Consider the following 16,826-nt stretch of genomic DNA (forward strand, 5'->3'; position numbering starts at 1 on the left):
AACCTTCTCAAGATCAATAGCTAGTCCATCCTTTCAAATTACATGACCTAAATACTATTTTCTTTCTTTGTAGAACCCTCATTTGCTACATTTCACATATAGTTGATTTTCTCTTAAAGTTTGTGGCACTAATTTAAGATGTTCTTTGTGCTCTTCTTCATTCTTGGAATACACTAAAATATCGTCTATAAACACCAACACAAATTTATCAAGGTACTTATGGAGTACATTGTTCATTAAACACACAAAGGTTGTTGGTGCATTAGTAAGACCAAAGGTGACACTACAAACTCGTAGTGACCATATCTAGTCTAGAATTTGTCTTATGAATATCTTCCTCTTCTATCCACCACCGGTGGCAACTGGTTCTTAAATCAATCTTTGAAAATATGGTTTCTCCCTTCACTAGATAGAAAATAATCATCATATGGGGTAAAAAATATTAATTTTTGATTGTTAAATTATTCAATTGTTGGTAATTGATGTATATTCTAAATGTTTCATCCTTTCTCTTGACAAATAATACAAGGCCTCGCCACGGTGACACACTGGGTCTAATATAAATCTTATCTAATAGTTCTTGTAATTGCATATTCACTTCTCTTATCCCAGTATACTCATTTGGTAAGGAGCTATAGATACTAGGGTGACACGTAGTACTAGATCGATAGAGAAATTTATGTCTCTGTTTGGAGGTAAACCTAGGATTTCATCTGGAAAAACATCCTGAAATTCACAAATAATTGGTAGTGTCTCTAAATTTTACTTTTATGTTTGTTGTTTATTTGTTTCTACATGCACCATGTATAACTGACACCCTTTTCTTGCACTCCTTTTTAGCTGTAAAGCTTAGATTTGTCTGACTGATATTGATTTTGGTGTACCTTGAATTAACTAGGTTTTCCCATATTGACTCGCACAACTTATTGTTCTCTCCAAATAGTTTATAATCGCTTCCTATTTCTCCAACTAGTCCATTCCTATTAACACATTATAGGACCCTAAAGGGAGAATATTTCAATTTACTTATGTGGAATAACCATTTAACTTAATGTGATGCAGAGGCATCTAGGCCTAGCCAACAATGTGATGGTGTGGTCACATGTTGTGGCTAATGAAAGTTTGGAAGAAGAATTGGTTGTTTAATTTGTACTAATTTCAAATAAATGTAAGTAGTTAATGGTTTCCTAATTCTGAATAGAATTGGGAATAATTGGCAAGTGGTCCTTCTCACGTGGAGATCAAGCCAAGCAGTTGGAATGAATAGTTAGGGTAGGATTTAATTCTTCAAATATAGTGAATTCCTTCATTTGTGGAAGGAAAACCATTAGACAGAGCATATATGTATTTTCCTGTATTTTCTGAGAAGGAGGAGAGGATTCAAGAGGGAATTGTAAGCCTACGGGCAGATTAGGAATAGAGGTGACTAATTTGTAGAACCAGGCTAGAGAGGATTGAGGAAGGACTAAATATAGTTAGAGCAGATTGCATGTGGATAGCATATGAAACATAGGTCTTTATTTGTTATAATCAGGCCCAAGGCCGAGACTCTATAATTCCCTTTGTTTTGAACAAAAATGATGTTGTGTGTATGATTTATTGAAGCATGTTGGAACTTTGTGTTGTGCTTTTGTTATTTATAGTCGGTGGAGTGGTTAATTCACTGTTCTTTATGGTTTTCGGTATCAATCACAGAGTTAATAGAACTCTGAAGTTTTCATATGAAACCCATTGTTGAATCGATTTAGTCTAAATATTGGATCACCCATATTAGATCAATAAATTTTGTTTGTGTGGTTTTAGACCTATTAGTGGAAAATTCAATTTACAGTAAGTTTTTAGTGCAAATCACTTAGCGGATCCATATAATGGATATGAAATATTATAATCGGGACTTTTGAGTCATATCGGGTCCGGACACATAATTGTATCACAAACTTGGAGTGGTGTATGATAAAGGACTGCCCCAAACCCTAGCAATATGTGATTGCTGACACATCGCATCGGCATTCGGAAGCAGAAGTGGTTAAGTGTTTAGCAGTGCGATTGCTGATAGCGATTAGCGATAATCGAATCAGACCTGGAAGTGCCAATAGTGCAGAGATTGTGATTCCCAATTGCCAATAAGGTGATTAAATCCTGACTGTCGGATCGGCCAGATCCTGATCCATGGCACTAACACATATACTTGTTTAAAAAAGGAAAAAAAGGCGTTGTTTTGGAATTTTCCAAGGATATTTCAATTCCAAAAGGAAAAGCCATATATCTTGTGGAAAAGGGTGTAAAGCGAGGTGATTGTTGGGTCATATTGATCCATATTGTGGGTTTATTATTTGAACCATTGTTTCCACCTGTGTCATTTTGGTATCAGAGCTATGTTAAAGGGAAGAAATTTCCTACGAGAAGATGTTCTTCTTATGATGATTTATGATACAGAAGGTATGAAAGTAGCAGCAGTTGAATGAATGCAAGCTTGGCACTAGATTACAAGAGTGAGAGTGTAGAAGAACTTTTGGGAAGTTCTTAAATATTGTAGCAGAACCTTATTCAATTGAGACTTGGAATGGATAGAGACAGAGGATTCCTTAAGAGTAGTGAGTGTAGCAACTGGAGAGAGAGAGCAAGATTGCTCAGTGCAAGTTCGAAGGAAAGAGGACTTGGAGACTAGGCAGAGGAGAAGCTTGGTGAGAAGATCAACTTAGAAGGAAGTTGATTGGTTGTAGGTTTAGAGGTCACACAGAAGAGAAGATGGCTATGGAAGGTCATATGGAAGGTTTCGAAGAAGGCTACAAGATCGAGGAGAAGAGTGCTCAGCCAATCCATAGGGAATGGATGAGTCAAGCAAATATTGACAAGGAAATAGATGAGATAAGAGGAAAACTCGATGTGTTAGAAATGTTGCTAGAGGAGAACTAAAGACAAGGTTGGGTCTTGAAGAGGAAGCCAATGCAGTGGCATAAGTTGCAGAGAAGGTTGTAACAAGAATAGGTAAAGTGGTTAATGAAAAACCTCGAATAAGCAGAGGCAAAAATGGAAGTTTCCATTTGTAGACCAGAACAGGGTGAAATGTTGGGTGCAGAGGATAATGAGAGATCAGTTGAAGATCTCATGGACTATTGGCATAGTTAATAACAATTCAAATATATGATGACAATGGAAGCAAATGAGGAAATGAAGCCTTGTGATTTTAATTCTCTTATTTTGTGTATGTTTGTAGGATATGCAAAGGATGATGGACAGTCTAGTAAAACTTTCACAAACAAGAATGAAGCTCTTGAGGTGAAGTATGATGGAGAATTCCTTTTAGAGGAAGAAGGTACTGATTTATTGTAGCAGAAGGAGTTCATAGATGAAATTCTATTTGGTGTGAAACAGTTAGATGAGGTTGATATAGACCAGAAGTCTAATAAAAATGCCATAGTGGTATTACAAGAAGGTAAACAAATGAATTTGTTTAATGAAGTTGACGAAAGAACATTGCAATGTGACAGTGTAGAAAATAGGATAACTAAGGAGGATTACCAGAAAGAGAAGGAAGTTGAAGATGGAAGTTGTAATGAACTGCAGTAGAGATTTCATATGGAAATAGAATTCTTGGAAAGATTGCTCAAGGAACCTGAAGGAGAAATGGAGCTTTCAGAACCTGATAAAGAAAAGGAAATGTTTACTATGCATGATAAGGATGAAATGTATTTAACATTTATAGATTTAAGTAAATGTTTAGACTCTTCAGTTAATGATGTGATTGTAGGTATGGAAGACAACATTAATAAATATGATGTTGAAATCAGAGAAATTGAGTGGAGATTATTTGAAGGTAAGATGAAAGATTAGGAACAACAAGGAAGTTATGTCCTAAGAGACGTGAAGGATACATAAGTATTAATCCAGCAAGATGAAGATGGAAGGAACCCGCAATTTAAAATAGATGATTAGCTACATGAGAGTGAATTTGAGGAAGGCATTAGATTGCAGAAGTATAGAAACTAGTAGCAAAATGAAGAATAAGAGATTAGTCTACCAGTACAAAGAAAGATAAGTAAAGACCGAAGATACAGATGGAAAATGAATAAAAGGGTCAAGTGGAAGCTATTGTCACAAAGGTGGAATGGAAAACTAATGAACGAGTTCAGGGAACTTGAACAAATTCATATTGATATGCTAGAGAAGGAGAGAGTCAAAGAAATGGAATCACAACAAAGAGGATATGCTGAAATCTAGAAGATCTATGATGGAGGTTTGGTCCTTGAAGCATCAAAAGAGGATGGAAGGTATTGTGTTTTTAAAATTGATGATTTTTGTATGTTTTCAGGTCATATAGACTTGAGGAAAGACAAGTAGTTATTGGAAACTGTTATATTAACAGGTGAAGAGATGACTACTCATAGCCATATGAAGAATAAAGAGAAAAGTTACAGTCAAGTGAAGGAAGATGTCCAGTCAGACGACATCCAAGGTATAATTCAAAAGGAGGATGGCAAAGGAATTATTGAGATCAAAGGAATGTTTGGAAAGAAAGAGATCCATTCATATGAATATGGAACAAAGAGTTTTCTCAAGAAAGTTGATGAAGCTAATACAAAGAAAATGTAGAATCTTATGAAGACCTTAGTGTTTCATAGTTTTGAAACCAATATTTTGTGTGTAGATGTAGGATACATTGAAGTAAGGAAACTATTTAATATTGTCATAAGGGAAAGAAAAAGAAAATATGTTATCAAACCAACTCACAAAAATATAGAAAAGATAGACGAATGCCTTAGAATTTAGCCTCTTCGATGGGGAAACCTCCTTTACATTACACAAATGAATAATTCTTGGATGATACAAATGATAAGATCTCCTTTCTATATATAGAAGTATAAGGGGTCATAATATAATTAGAGCCGACATAACAATAATAATGTAAGGGCACAATAATAACAATAGTGGGCTCCTATGGGGCACAATAATAACAATATGGGGACTACATGGGTACAACAATATAATAAGGGGGGTGTGCTAATAACAATAAGGGGTTACAGTAGTTGTATAGGGGCCTAACATGCCCTTCTCCTTCAAAAAGTGTTGTCCTCAATGCTTGAGTAGTTCTTGATGCTTCTGTATAAAATTCTTGTCCTTCCATGTGAAATCTTCAACAGGTAAGTTCTTCCACTTGATGAAATGTTTTGAAATTGATCAATTTCCTAGCTATCGACTTCTTGATTCCGTAAATGTTTCAGGTTCCAATATGCTTTTTATTTCCTTGTCAAGTTCTGGCAATATTGTTGGAACTGGGATATTCATAAACTTTTGAATGAGTTCCAACCATGCTTCACCATTCTTCCATTCGTATGTTCCTTTGTTTATCAAATTTGGTTGGATAATTGTACAAACCTCTACCATTTCTGCAACCATATGTTAAATTTTAATCCTTTGGGCATATGGATATGTATAAGGCTTGACATTTGGAGGAACACATACTAGAATAAAATGAATAGCATGATTATGATCATGAATACGTGGGAGACCTTTGGGAGTCTCAAATATCTTGGAATGATTGTCCAAGACTTTTTGGAGATTTGGAGAAATACATGATTTCGATGTGTAAATAGTTAGCGAACATAATTGTGCAATTACGCCTCGTTATTCTTTCTTTAGAATCTTTGTAATTCCATCAGAGTTGATTATCATTCTTGGTCTCCTTGTGATACCCCTTAATTCAGCTTCCTTTCCTTCCAAAGAAAATTTCATAAAACATTCTTGAAAATTAAAAGCTATTGTACTCAAGGATTGTAGCCATTGGACTCCTAGTATAACATCAGCACCACCCATTGGGATGGAAAACATTGAGCTATTCAATACATATTCTCCCATGGATGGCTTGATATTATGGAACTTTCCAAAGCAATTTATGTTTCCTCCACTCACAACCGTCACTTGACACTCTGGTGCTGGATCTAGGAACTAATTCAAGTCCTTGGCTATATTACAATTAATAAAATTATGGGTACTACCCGAATCAATCAACACTATTACCTTTTCCTTCTTTATATGTCCTTCTATCTTTACAGTTTTAGGAGTGGTAGTTCTGAAAAATGCATTACAAGATATGGTCGGATTAATTTCTTCTTTCTCTAGGGTTGGATCCTAGTGAGTATCCTTTTCTTTTGATGTTTCTTCATACTTTTTTTTCCTAATATTTCACTGTTTGAACCTTCTTCTTCTTGGTATGTCCTTTTATCTTAACAGTTTTGGCAGTGGTAATTACTTCCAATGCTTTACAAGATATGGTCGGATTCATTTCTTGTTGCTCGATGTGATCTTTCACTTCTTAAACATTTTTCTTCTTGATATGTCCTTCTATCTTGAGAGTTTGAGGAGTGGTAATTCTTGCCAATGCTTTACAAGATATGGTCGGATTCATTTCTTCTTTCTCTAGGGTTGGGTTCTAGTGTATATACTCTTCTTTTGATGTTTCTTGATCCTTTTCTTCCTCCTCTTCATACTCTATGTAAAATAATTTCTTCTTAGCACACTTATGACCTTTAGTGAATTTTCTATCACAATTGTAACAAAGCTCTGATACCAAATGTTATGAAACCATCTCACAAAAATATAGAAAAGATAGATGAACACCTTACAATTCAACCTGTTCTTTCTTCCAATTGCTGTGGTGTAATTCTTGTAGGTTGTGGAAGGCTAGGAGAAGAAACACTTCCGTAATTATAGTCATGAGTGGTGGGATTCCTTGTTTCCATAATTTTGCTTTCAATGTTTCTTGCCAACTCGAATGCCTCCTCCAATGAATCAAGTTCCCAAAAACGAACCTCATGTTGAATGTTATCCTTTAAAGTCCCTATGAAGACATCAATCCTTTGCTTCTCTAGAATATAATTTACCCTTCTATACAATTTTTGAAAGTCCTCAATGTGCTCTTCCATTGAACACTTTTGTTTGAGATTTATTAATTGGCTAAAGAAGCAGTTTCTCTTTGTATCCTCATAATGTGCTATCATTTCCTCCATTAAAATTGACCATGTGACAAGTGGTTTACGAGAACAAAGCCATTTATACCATAAAAATTGATTCGGTTCTAAATAATTAGATACAATACATACCTTTTGTAATAGTGGTACACCATGTAGATCAAAATATTTCTCCATTTGTAGTATCCAATTTACCGAATCCTTGCCTTCAAACTTCCTCATCTCGCTTTTTCTTGATTTTAGGAGCTCGAACTTGAAACGACTGTAACTTTGTAATTTCGGATCTTCCAGTTCTAAAATCATAACCTACAGTAGCCCTATGCGTCCTCTTTCTAATGCCACCAGTATGATCCAAATTGGATTCTCCAAGGAAGAGTTATGCCAAATCTCCCAGGTGACCTAATTATAGACTAGTTCAGTAGAGAAAACTTGTATGATGTTCCACGTGTCACTGTTTGGACCTTTCGATCTAAAAATGTATGCAAGAAACTACATTACGTCCTCTTTCTATAACTGCTAACAAAATTTCAATCTGATTCTCAGAGAGAAAGTTATGATGAGTTTCCCCAAGTCACCTATTTGGAATGTAATTTAGGAGTCTGCAAAAATACCAACTTCCTTAGATCATATCTCCACAAATATTGTGCAAAAATATCTGAAATTTGGACCTGAGGTTCAACGCAATTTTGTCTAAAATGGGTTTTTTGTTTTCTCTTCTAAAACATCGCAAAAAAAATGTTATAGCAAAAATTCCATGATGACCTATTTGGAGCAGCGAAACCCTAGAATCCAAAGGTCTGATACCAAATGTTATGAAACCAACTCAATAAAAGATAGAAAAGATAGATGAATGCCTCAGAATTCAACCTCTTTGAGGGGGAAACCTCCTTTACATTACAGAAACTAATAATTCTTGGATCATACAAATGACAAGGCCTCCTTTCTATATATAGGAGTCTAAGGGGTCATAATATAATCAGAGCTGACATAACAATAAGAATGTAAGGGCACAATAATAACAATAGTGGGCTTCTATGGGGCACAATAATAACAATATGGGGACTACATGGGTACAACAATATAATAATGGGGTTGTACTAATAACAATAAGGGGTTACACTAGTAGTATAGGGGCCTAACAAAAGAAATGATTTTTCAGAAGTTAGAAGAAGGAAATTCACATAATCTTGTGATGCAGAGGAAAGGGCAGCTGTTAAACATAGCTGTAGTGAATTATTTAGATATTAGCCAACTATTGAGGACTGAAGCCAAAGGAGAATAGCTACTGAAGATTGATATAGAAGACTTAGTGGATATTAAATAGCTATTTAAGGTTACTGACCTTGAAGAAAACCAGAGTAAAGAATTACTAAAGACAAATGTTGCAGACAATGAAGATTGTGCAGAGCTTTTGGGTGAAATTCCAAATGAGATGGAAGATTTGTGGTATGAATCAAGTCTTTTGAAGAGGAGGCAAGGAAACCAAGGAAAAAGTGATTAGGCTGTACAACCAGAACTGAATAAGAATGAAGAAGTTGTCATGGATGATAAATATGGAAAAGAAGTTGTCAGAACTATTGGCGTAATGAGGAAGCAAGGTAAAGTATTTGTGTTTATTGAATTTCCCGAATCTGATGAAGATTTATATGCAGGAACAAGAAAATGCGAAGTTAATTTGAACCAAGGAGTTGATTCTGAAGATCAGATTGAATTAATGAAGGGTGAGATATGAACATCTCATAAAGATGAAATGGTGTTGAATTTACAATATGGGAGTGTCAAACAAGAAAGGAGTTCAAGAGATGATAGTAATAGGATTACTATTGTACCACAAATAGTTATTGATGAAGAATAGGCTGAAGATGACATTTCAGAATCTGATAAATATGATGCAATAATCCTTAAGGGTGCAGAAATTAAGCTACTAAAAGAAAAGGTATTCCAAGTACCTAAGCAAGCGGGAAGAATTCTTAGTTTTTAGAAAAGTTGTGGAATTGTAGGTATACTGGAAGTTGAAGTAAAATGTGCTGAAGACATGAATGGGAAATCAGAAGAAGGAACTAGAATTATTGTAGACGATCAATGGAGAAGGCATTTGTACATTTCAGAAATGTATATGGAAAACTGTTGGCACAGGGATTATGATGTTCTTATTCAAGAACACATTCAGTTGTAGGAGAATAGCATTCATCATCCAAAAAGTGAAGTGGACAAATAAATTGATGAGTTGTAGAAACTCCTACAACAACATTCCAAAAATATAAGTAGAGGACAAAATAAGAAAGGAAGATTGTTTGGAAAGAATGGTACAAGTGAAAGAAATGAAAAACTGCAAATGAAGATGTGGGAGCCTATCATAAATTGTAATGACGAACAAACAACAGTAAGATACATGAAAAAGATAGTAGCAGATAGTGAGAGCATAGCTAATGGGGCATTGCAGCATAAAATATGGAGACCTGGAGAACAACAAACAACAACAGGAGCAACCAAGGACAGACTACCAAACCAAGTATGGGATCCAAGAGGACACAGATTAGAAGCACATGATTAGGAGATCATGATTATTTTTAACCTTAGGAGTCTAATGCAAGAGCATCTAGGCCTAGCTAGCAATGTGACAGTGTGGTCACATGTTGTGACTAATGAAAGTTTGGAAGAAGAATTGGTTGTTTAATTTGTATTAATTTCAAATAAATGTAAGTAGTTAATGTTTGCCTAATTCTGAAGAGAATTGGGAATAATTGGCAAGTGATCCTCCCTGCGTGGAGATCAAGCCAAGCAGTTGGAATGATTAGTTAGGGTAGGATTTAATTCTTCAAATATAATGAATTCCTTCATTGTGGAAGGAAAACTGTTAGACAGATGATATATGTATTTTCCCGTCTTTTCTAAGAAGGTTCAAGAGGATTCAAGAGGGAATTGTAAGCCTACTAGCAGATTAGGAATGGAGGCCACTAATTTGTAGAATTAGGACAGAGAGGATTGAGGGAGGACTTAATAGAGTGAGATCAGATTTCATGTGAATAGCATATGAAACAAAGGTCTTTCTTTGTTATAATCAGGCCCAAGGCCGAAACTCTGTAATTTCCTCTATTTTGAACAAAAATGATGTTATGTGTATGATTTATTAAAGCCTGTTGGAACTCTGTGTTGTTCTTTTGTTATTTATAGTCGGTGGAGTGGTTAATTCACTATTCTTTATGGTTTTCAGTATCAATCAGAGAGTTAATAGAACTCTAAAGTTTTCATATGAAACCAATTGTTGAATCGATTTAATCTAAGTATCGGATCACCCATATCGGGTTGATAAAGTTTGTTTGCGTGGTTTCATACCTGTTAGCGGAAAATTCCATTTACACTAAGTTTTTAGTGCAAACCTTAGAGATATGTGATTGCTGACGCATCACATCAACGTTCGGGAGCGGAAGTGGTGAAGTGTTTAGTAGTGCGATCATCGATAGCGATTAGTGATAATCACATCAGACCTCTACTAAAGGGAAGCGCTGATAATGTAGACCTTGCAACTGCCGATTGCTGATAATGTGATTAAATCCTGACCGTCTGATCAGCCAGATCCCGATCTGTGGCATTGACACATATATCTGTTTAAAAAAGGAAAAAAAGCATTGTTTTGGCATTTTCCAAGGGTATTTCAATTACGAAAGGAAAAGGCATATATCTTGTGGAAAAGGGTGTAAAGTGGGGTGATTGTTGGGTCATATTGATCCATATTGTGGGTTTATTATTTGAACCATTTTTTCCACCTACGTCATAATGGGACATTGACTTACTTGATTGGTTACCTTTCTGTTGTGTCTATTGCTAACGTTAAGAACCATGGGGTATTTAATTTTTCAGATTTTAATTGAAATTTTTTGCACAAGTTGGGGACTAATGTAACTTAAACTAGCCCCTGGATGAATTAAAACATAAATAGGTTTGTTTGAGATGGTTCCTTCAATCTTAATCATGGTATATTTATGCTCAACTCGTATGTCCCCTTGTGCGATACTTATCTTAGGAATGTTTCTGGCAACATTATTCACCATTGTTTCCTCGTAAATAAATTGAATATTTTGAATGGATCTAGGATTATGTGGCCAGTCTCTCAATAGATGTGGTTCACCACACGCCCAACACTTCAGTGGTTGTCTCTCCTTTACCCCACTAGGATTTTTATTTTTCAAGTCCACTAGTTTGGACCCAGTCTGAGAATGTGCTAGCTGATTTACATTGCCCTTGTTTTCTCCTATTTAATATAAGGAACATACTGCATAAAATTGGTAAATTTTTCCACAAAAGTGTCCATTATGAGTTTCCCCATTCATAATTCATGAAATCCCTTTTCTCTTTCATCATAACACCATTCATTTAGATATTGGGACGAGAACTATGTTTGGAATTCCTCTCAGGACAATGTCTTCTCCTCCTAGGTATGTATTATTTTGGCCTCTTCCCTCAAGAGAGTAGCTTTACCTTGCTACTAGTAAATGGCCAAATTAGCTTTTAAATTGCTCCCATACTCATACACTTGAAAATATCTGGTCAGGCTGAGGAGCTAAGCCTTTGCATCCTCTTCCTTATCCCCATCAAAAGTAGGGGGTTTTATTTTCCTAAAATCTCATTACATTTCAACCATATTTTTTCATTTATGGTTTCCTAGATAAGTCCTATTTGAATCACCTCCACTTCCAGACTTCACTCACTCCATTTCCACATTCTTCCTTATTTTTCCTATGTCTCTATTACTCTATCACTAGACTTCTTTATCAATTCTCTTATCATTATTTCCTGCTCCTCACTAGATTTTAATAGGAATTCAATGTTGTTTATGAGGTGAGCCAATTATTGTTGCGAGGTTTTGAAGATATCCATAAAGTGTGATATTTGTGTGGTACTTCAATTTCCCAGTTTGACATATAATTCCTCACCTCCGATTATAGTTTGAGGGCGGTCTTCTTCCATTCCATTTTAATTGTCTTCACTTGACTAACCTTTTATTCAAAACATAACAAGTATTATTTTTTCATGTCTTATTACTATGGTGGTTCCATCAAGCCACATTTTGAACCTAGGCTTTGATACCATCTATCATGTTCCCATTACTTTGATTATGTTTTTTAAACTATGTATACATATTGTGTGACGTGTACCATTTCATATCCTCTAAGTGTTTTACATCATGTTTATGAACCTAAAGTACCTTAAATAGTTTTGGGTAACATATGGTTTCATTTTTCTTATTACATTAACACTCGGTTTTCTAATACCTAATTTATTTTCACCCTTAAGACATAACACCATGTCGTACTAGTTATGTTATATGAGGTTAGGGTGAAAGTATAACTCTTACCTTTGGTTTGTTTATACATTTCTCTATCATATATTAACTCATAATTGGTAAAAATTATGAACCTATTCTATCCCTAACCCCGAGTCCTCTATCCCATATCATATACAAAAAATATCGCATTTCTATTTAGTGCTTACCACTATACTATTGACCCATGGTGGAAATAACTTTGTGCAATTGTTTAATGAAGGGTACATTTGGAAATTCGAGACAAAATTCCCACTTAGGGATCATCACCCAGATATAAGGCTCAACTTTCACCACATAGCCCCCTCTACATGGCCATTGCATGATCATGACATGGTAGCATGTGCTTGAGATTTCATGGATGTTGTGGATTCATTGAAGAGATCCAAGGATGGAAACACATTCCTAAAGTGCTATCCGTAATTATTTGTTATCATTATATTGTTTCATTCGTTCATTGTACGATGGTTTTCTTTCCCTCCCTTCCTATTGGATAAATATTGATTCTTTGTTAAAACGCTGCCATGAGGTTTCCAAAATTTCAGGCATATGTATTTTTTCCATGGTATGCATCATTGTCTCTTGCCTACAACTCATTGCGCTAGCAACCTGAGATGTTGGCATCTAGGTTCCTTTCTTTACCACATTTGTGGAATTTTCATTGCTGCTCTACCTCAAGTTAAGGCAAAGGTGAGGGTTTCTTCATTTTCCCTTCTATTTATTTTCATTTATTTTTTCTTCAGTTGAAGACCTTGTAATTTAGTCTTACATGGTAAATCTAATTTTTTTGGTTTCGTCTCTCGTGTTTTGTATATATTTACATATATGGCTTATGGTCTCATCAACATGACTTACATTATGGGTCCCTAATTCGAATCCTCTTGTGACTACAGATCTCACCCTCCACCATGCTCGTCTCCAGGTTCTGAAATGAACCTTTTCCCCATTTTCTGCTCAGAGGTATATCTTTGTACTGGAATTGTAACTTGGGTTTTCTTAATTTATAAATAATTTCAGTTGGTATATTAACTTTGCACTGAATCTACCACATAATTATTCCTCGGTTTGATGCTAGCATGATATAGTTCAGCAAGAATCTTGGTAATTTCTCGGTGCACCACTTATGGTTCTCAGAGTTAGGTTGGTTTCTTTAGCATGATTGTTCTATGTGCCTCTTTTTCCTCCTTGTTTGTTTGTTTTTTTTTTTTTTTTTTATTTTTTTTTTTTTTGAAGAAAACCACTATAATTTTCTCATACCAAAATCCTTTGGTTTTTTTTGGTATAAAGAAATAAAATTAGCTATGAATTTCTCTAATATGTATACTCTCTTCCCTATGCCCTGCTAATTTTTGGTCAATACATGTTTTCCTTTTCATTTTTTGGATTACTCAACTCCTCCCATGTTTTCTTTTTTGGGAAAACATGTTAAAATTTGATAGAAAATTTATTCTGGTTAATCTATAAAAGGACTTTGTTGTCAATTCTTGTTATATCCTACACAACACCCATACAGTGGGAAACATGGTCATATTTTATTTTAATTAATTAACTTAACTAGTTCCTACTTCTGATCTTCACACCAATCGAACCCTATTGTTAAGTGTTTATGGTATGCTTATGGTGATGATTCCAACCACAAAAAGGATGAACTCATTCTACTATTCTCTAGCTTGTTTAAGTGGTCTACCCTCATGAAGCAACTACCCTATTTATATTTATCCCATGACCCTCCTCTGTGCATTTTAGTGTGGTGTCCATAGGTTCCTCTACAAGATGGATAAATCAGCCTGAACATCTTCGTACTCCACCCCTAGTGCTCTCCTTTAAGAATTTCATTTGTTTTATGTGACCACGTCTATCAAATAGAAAGAGTTTATAAATGTTAAAAGAGGTATTTTAATCCTATCTCGCCAAGGGACTAGAATCCATTGGTTCCTACTTATCACTAGCAAACCTAAATAGGGTTACTAACTATTGCTTTTAAATGTGACAAATATTGATTCGAATTCTTCATCATAATCTCAAATGGTTGTAGATATATTTGTTTTTTATTTAAAGTAATTTATCATGAATGACACTATATTTTGCATGTATATATAATTTCTAATGTCGGCATATATAATCATATAAAATGATATTTATTGTATATGAATTAACATTAAAATCATCGGTATGCAACACACTGTGTCTTCCCATTCAGCAACTACTAATTCACATATTCAATCAATTTTGCAAGATACACATGCACTATATATATATATATATATATATATATATATATATATATATATATATATATATATATATATATATATATATATATATAACCAGTAATCTAAATGAACAGAAGTTGTCACACAGTATCTATGCATTTTTTTACTTCTATTTCACATATTTAATTAATTTCTCACGCTACACATGGACATAATCTACATATAAATAGAAATTATAATTTCTAATCGCGTACCACTTGGAAACCACTTGGGAGAATCACCTTCCTCCCAACCATGAACCATCACCACCAGTTTCCCCCAAGATGAGATATCATTCCCATGGAATCAAAAACCTCCCTTGATTCCAAATAATGTATTCTGTACATTATTTCCCTAGCATATTTTTCCTTAGTAGCATCCCGCTTTTCATGGGTCTACTAACCCATTGGCCTAGGTTTTTTTGTTTTTTTTTTTTGAAAAAGGCATTTCTTGCTTTTTCTTCAAATCCCACCTTTATCACCCACAACGCTTTATTCCACCCTTACTCTTTATTTTTATACAGATGAGGTATTTAATATATTTTCTCTCCCATAATATTAAACCTTATTGTTCAACTCCTAGGGATTTTTACAAATTTTTAAGGGAATTTTTTTTTCATCTCATCCACCAACTAGTTTTTGAATCCTCACAAGAATCTATTAACTCTAGAGTTTCTTTCCCAAGTTCTTTCCAAATTTTCATTTCATTAATAAAATTCATTTATCACATTATCATACTTTATTATTCCCCCAAATTCAAATCCATCATGTCTTTCTAGCCAACACATTTAAAAATAGTTAAGTCTAAAAACAAAAAGATATTTACATAGAAATAGATGGGTATTACACTAATACCTTCGCATCAAATATTGTTTAAAGAGGTCTCAATACCTTTTGAATTAAAAATGGGTCATCGATATTTTCATCAAGTCCTATGAAGGTATTAACCATTTCATCCACTCAAAGAAACAATTTCTCTATATTGTCATCCTCTTACTTTAGTTCTTCAAATTGTATTTTGTACCCTCAGAGTTTGGATTTATTTAATTTACTATTAACTTCATAACAGCTTGTCATCTTATCCTATATATATTTGACTATTATGCAATGCATGACTATAACCAACTAAAATTTAGGAAAACCACATAGGATTACATTCATTGTTTTAGCATTATTAGTGAATTCAAGCTTCTCATCTTTACTAAGTAATACATCTATATTTTTATGCCCTTTATGTATTGTGTCCAAGAAATCCAACCAAGATAAATTATGTAGGTTGTCATCCATACCTTATATAATGCTTAATGCTTTCCACTAGACATTGTGGATTTGTTGGTGGAATGTCCATCTTGGTTAGCCATTGTCTTGGATCTACCTTCAATTTGTTAGTCTGTTGTTGAAGGAATTGGTTTTGATACCAATTGTTAGAAACACAAATATTTACGTGGAAACACATAAAGAGACAAAACCCTAAAATTTATGTCTTAAAATAGTTGTAGGTTTCAACCTACTATTACATCAAATTTTCTATGACCAACCTTATGGAAGGACCTACTCCCTAATACGAAAGAAGCAACCTAATTTTCCTAGTAGATCATTGTTTCATTGTTTTTGAAACTTAGACCTTCATGCACATTTTACTCAGCATAATTTTTACATTTTTGTCACTTCTTCTCTCATAAGGCTAGATATTCTTCTACACCGCATAATCAAATCAAAAAAACAAATTTTTTCTCTCCATATAGCTCTTCTACTCAACCTATTTATGTTACTCATGAATTATTCTTTCATGCACAATCCCACATTACTATACTCACACTACTCTCACAATCTCACACAATTGCTTGAAATGTTTCTACTCATTTTCTACAAAATACATTTCTAACACTCTTACTTATTCATCCTTAATTTCTCATTAGAACATATAACATTGTTGTATTTTTCTCTTTCTCTTTTATGATTTGGCCCTTGAATTACCATTTCCATACATCCAAGGTATTTACCACTAGAAAATTTGTTTGACTGTCTCAACCATCCAAATTGATTAACTATACAAAAGAATATGTTTTTCAAGGGCGTGGGGGTTGTTGTATCTACTTTTATTTGGAATTTCTCTTAATGTGTGAATGATTTGGAATGTATTCCTAAGCTCCCTGGTGTTTATAAATATTTTGGTTTTTGCGACCTTTTCTTTGTACACAACCACAACCATAGCTCAATGGCATGGATAAGAGGCCAAGAGGCCCCTGAGCACTTACTCATATAACACCCACAATTGGGGATT

The sequence above is a fragment of the Pinus tabuliformis genome, chromosome 7 (genome assembly GCF_031772625.1).
Source record: "Pinus tabuliformis cultivar Carrire ecotype Pingquan chromosome 7, CPIR1, whole genome shotgun sequence".
Classification (NCBI taxonomy): domain Eukaryota; kingdom Viridiplantae; phylum Streptophyta; class Pinopsida; order Pinales; family Pinaceae; genus Pinus; species Pinus tabuliformis.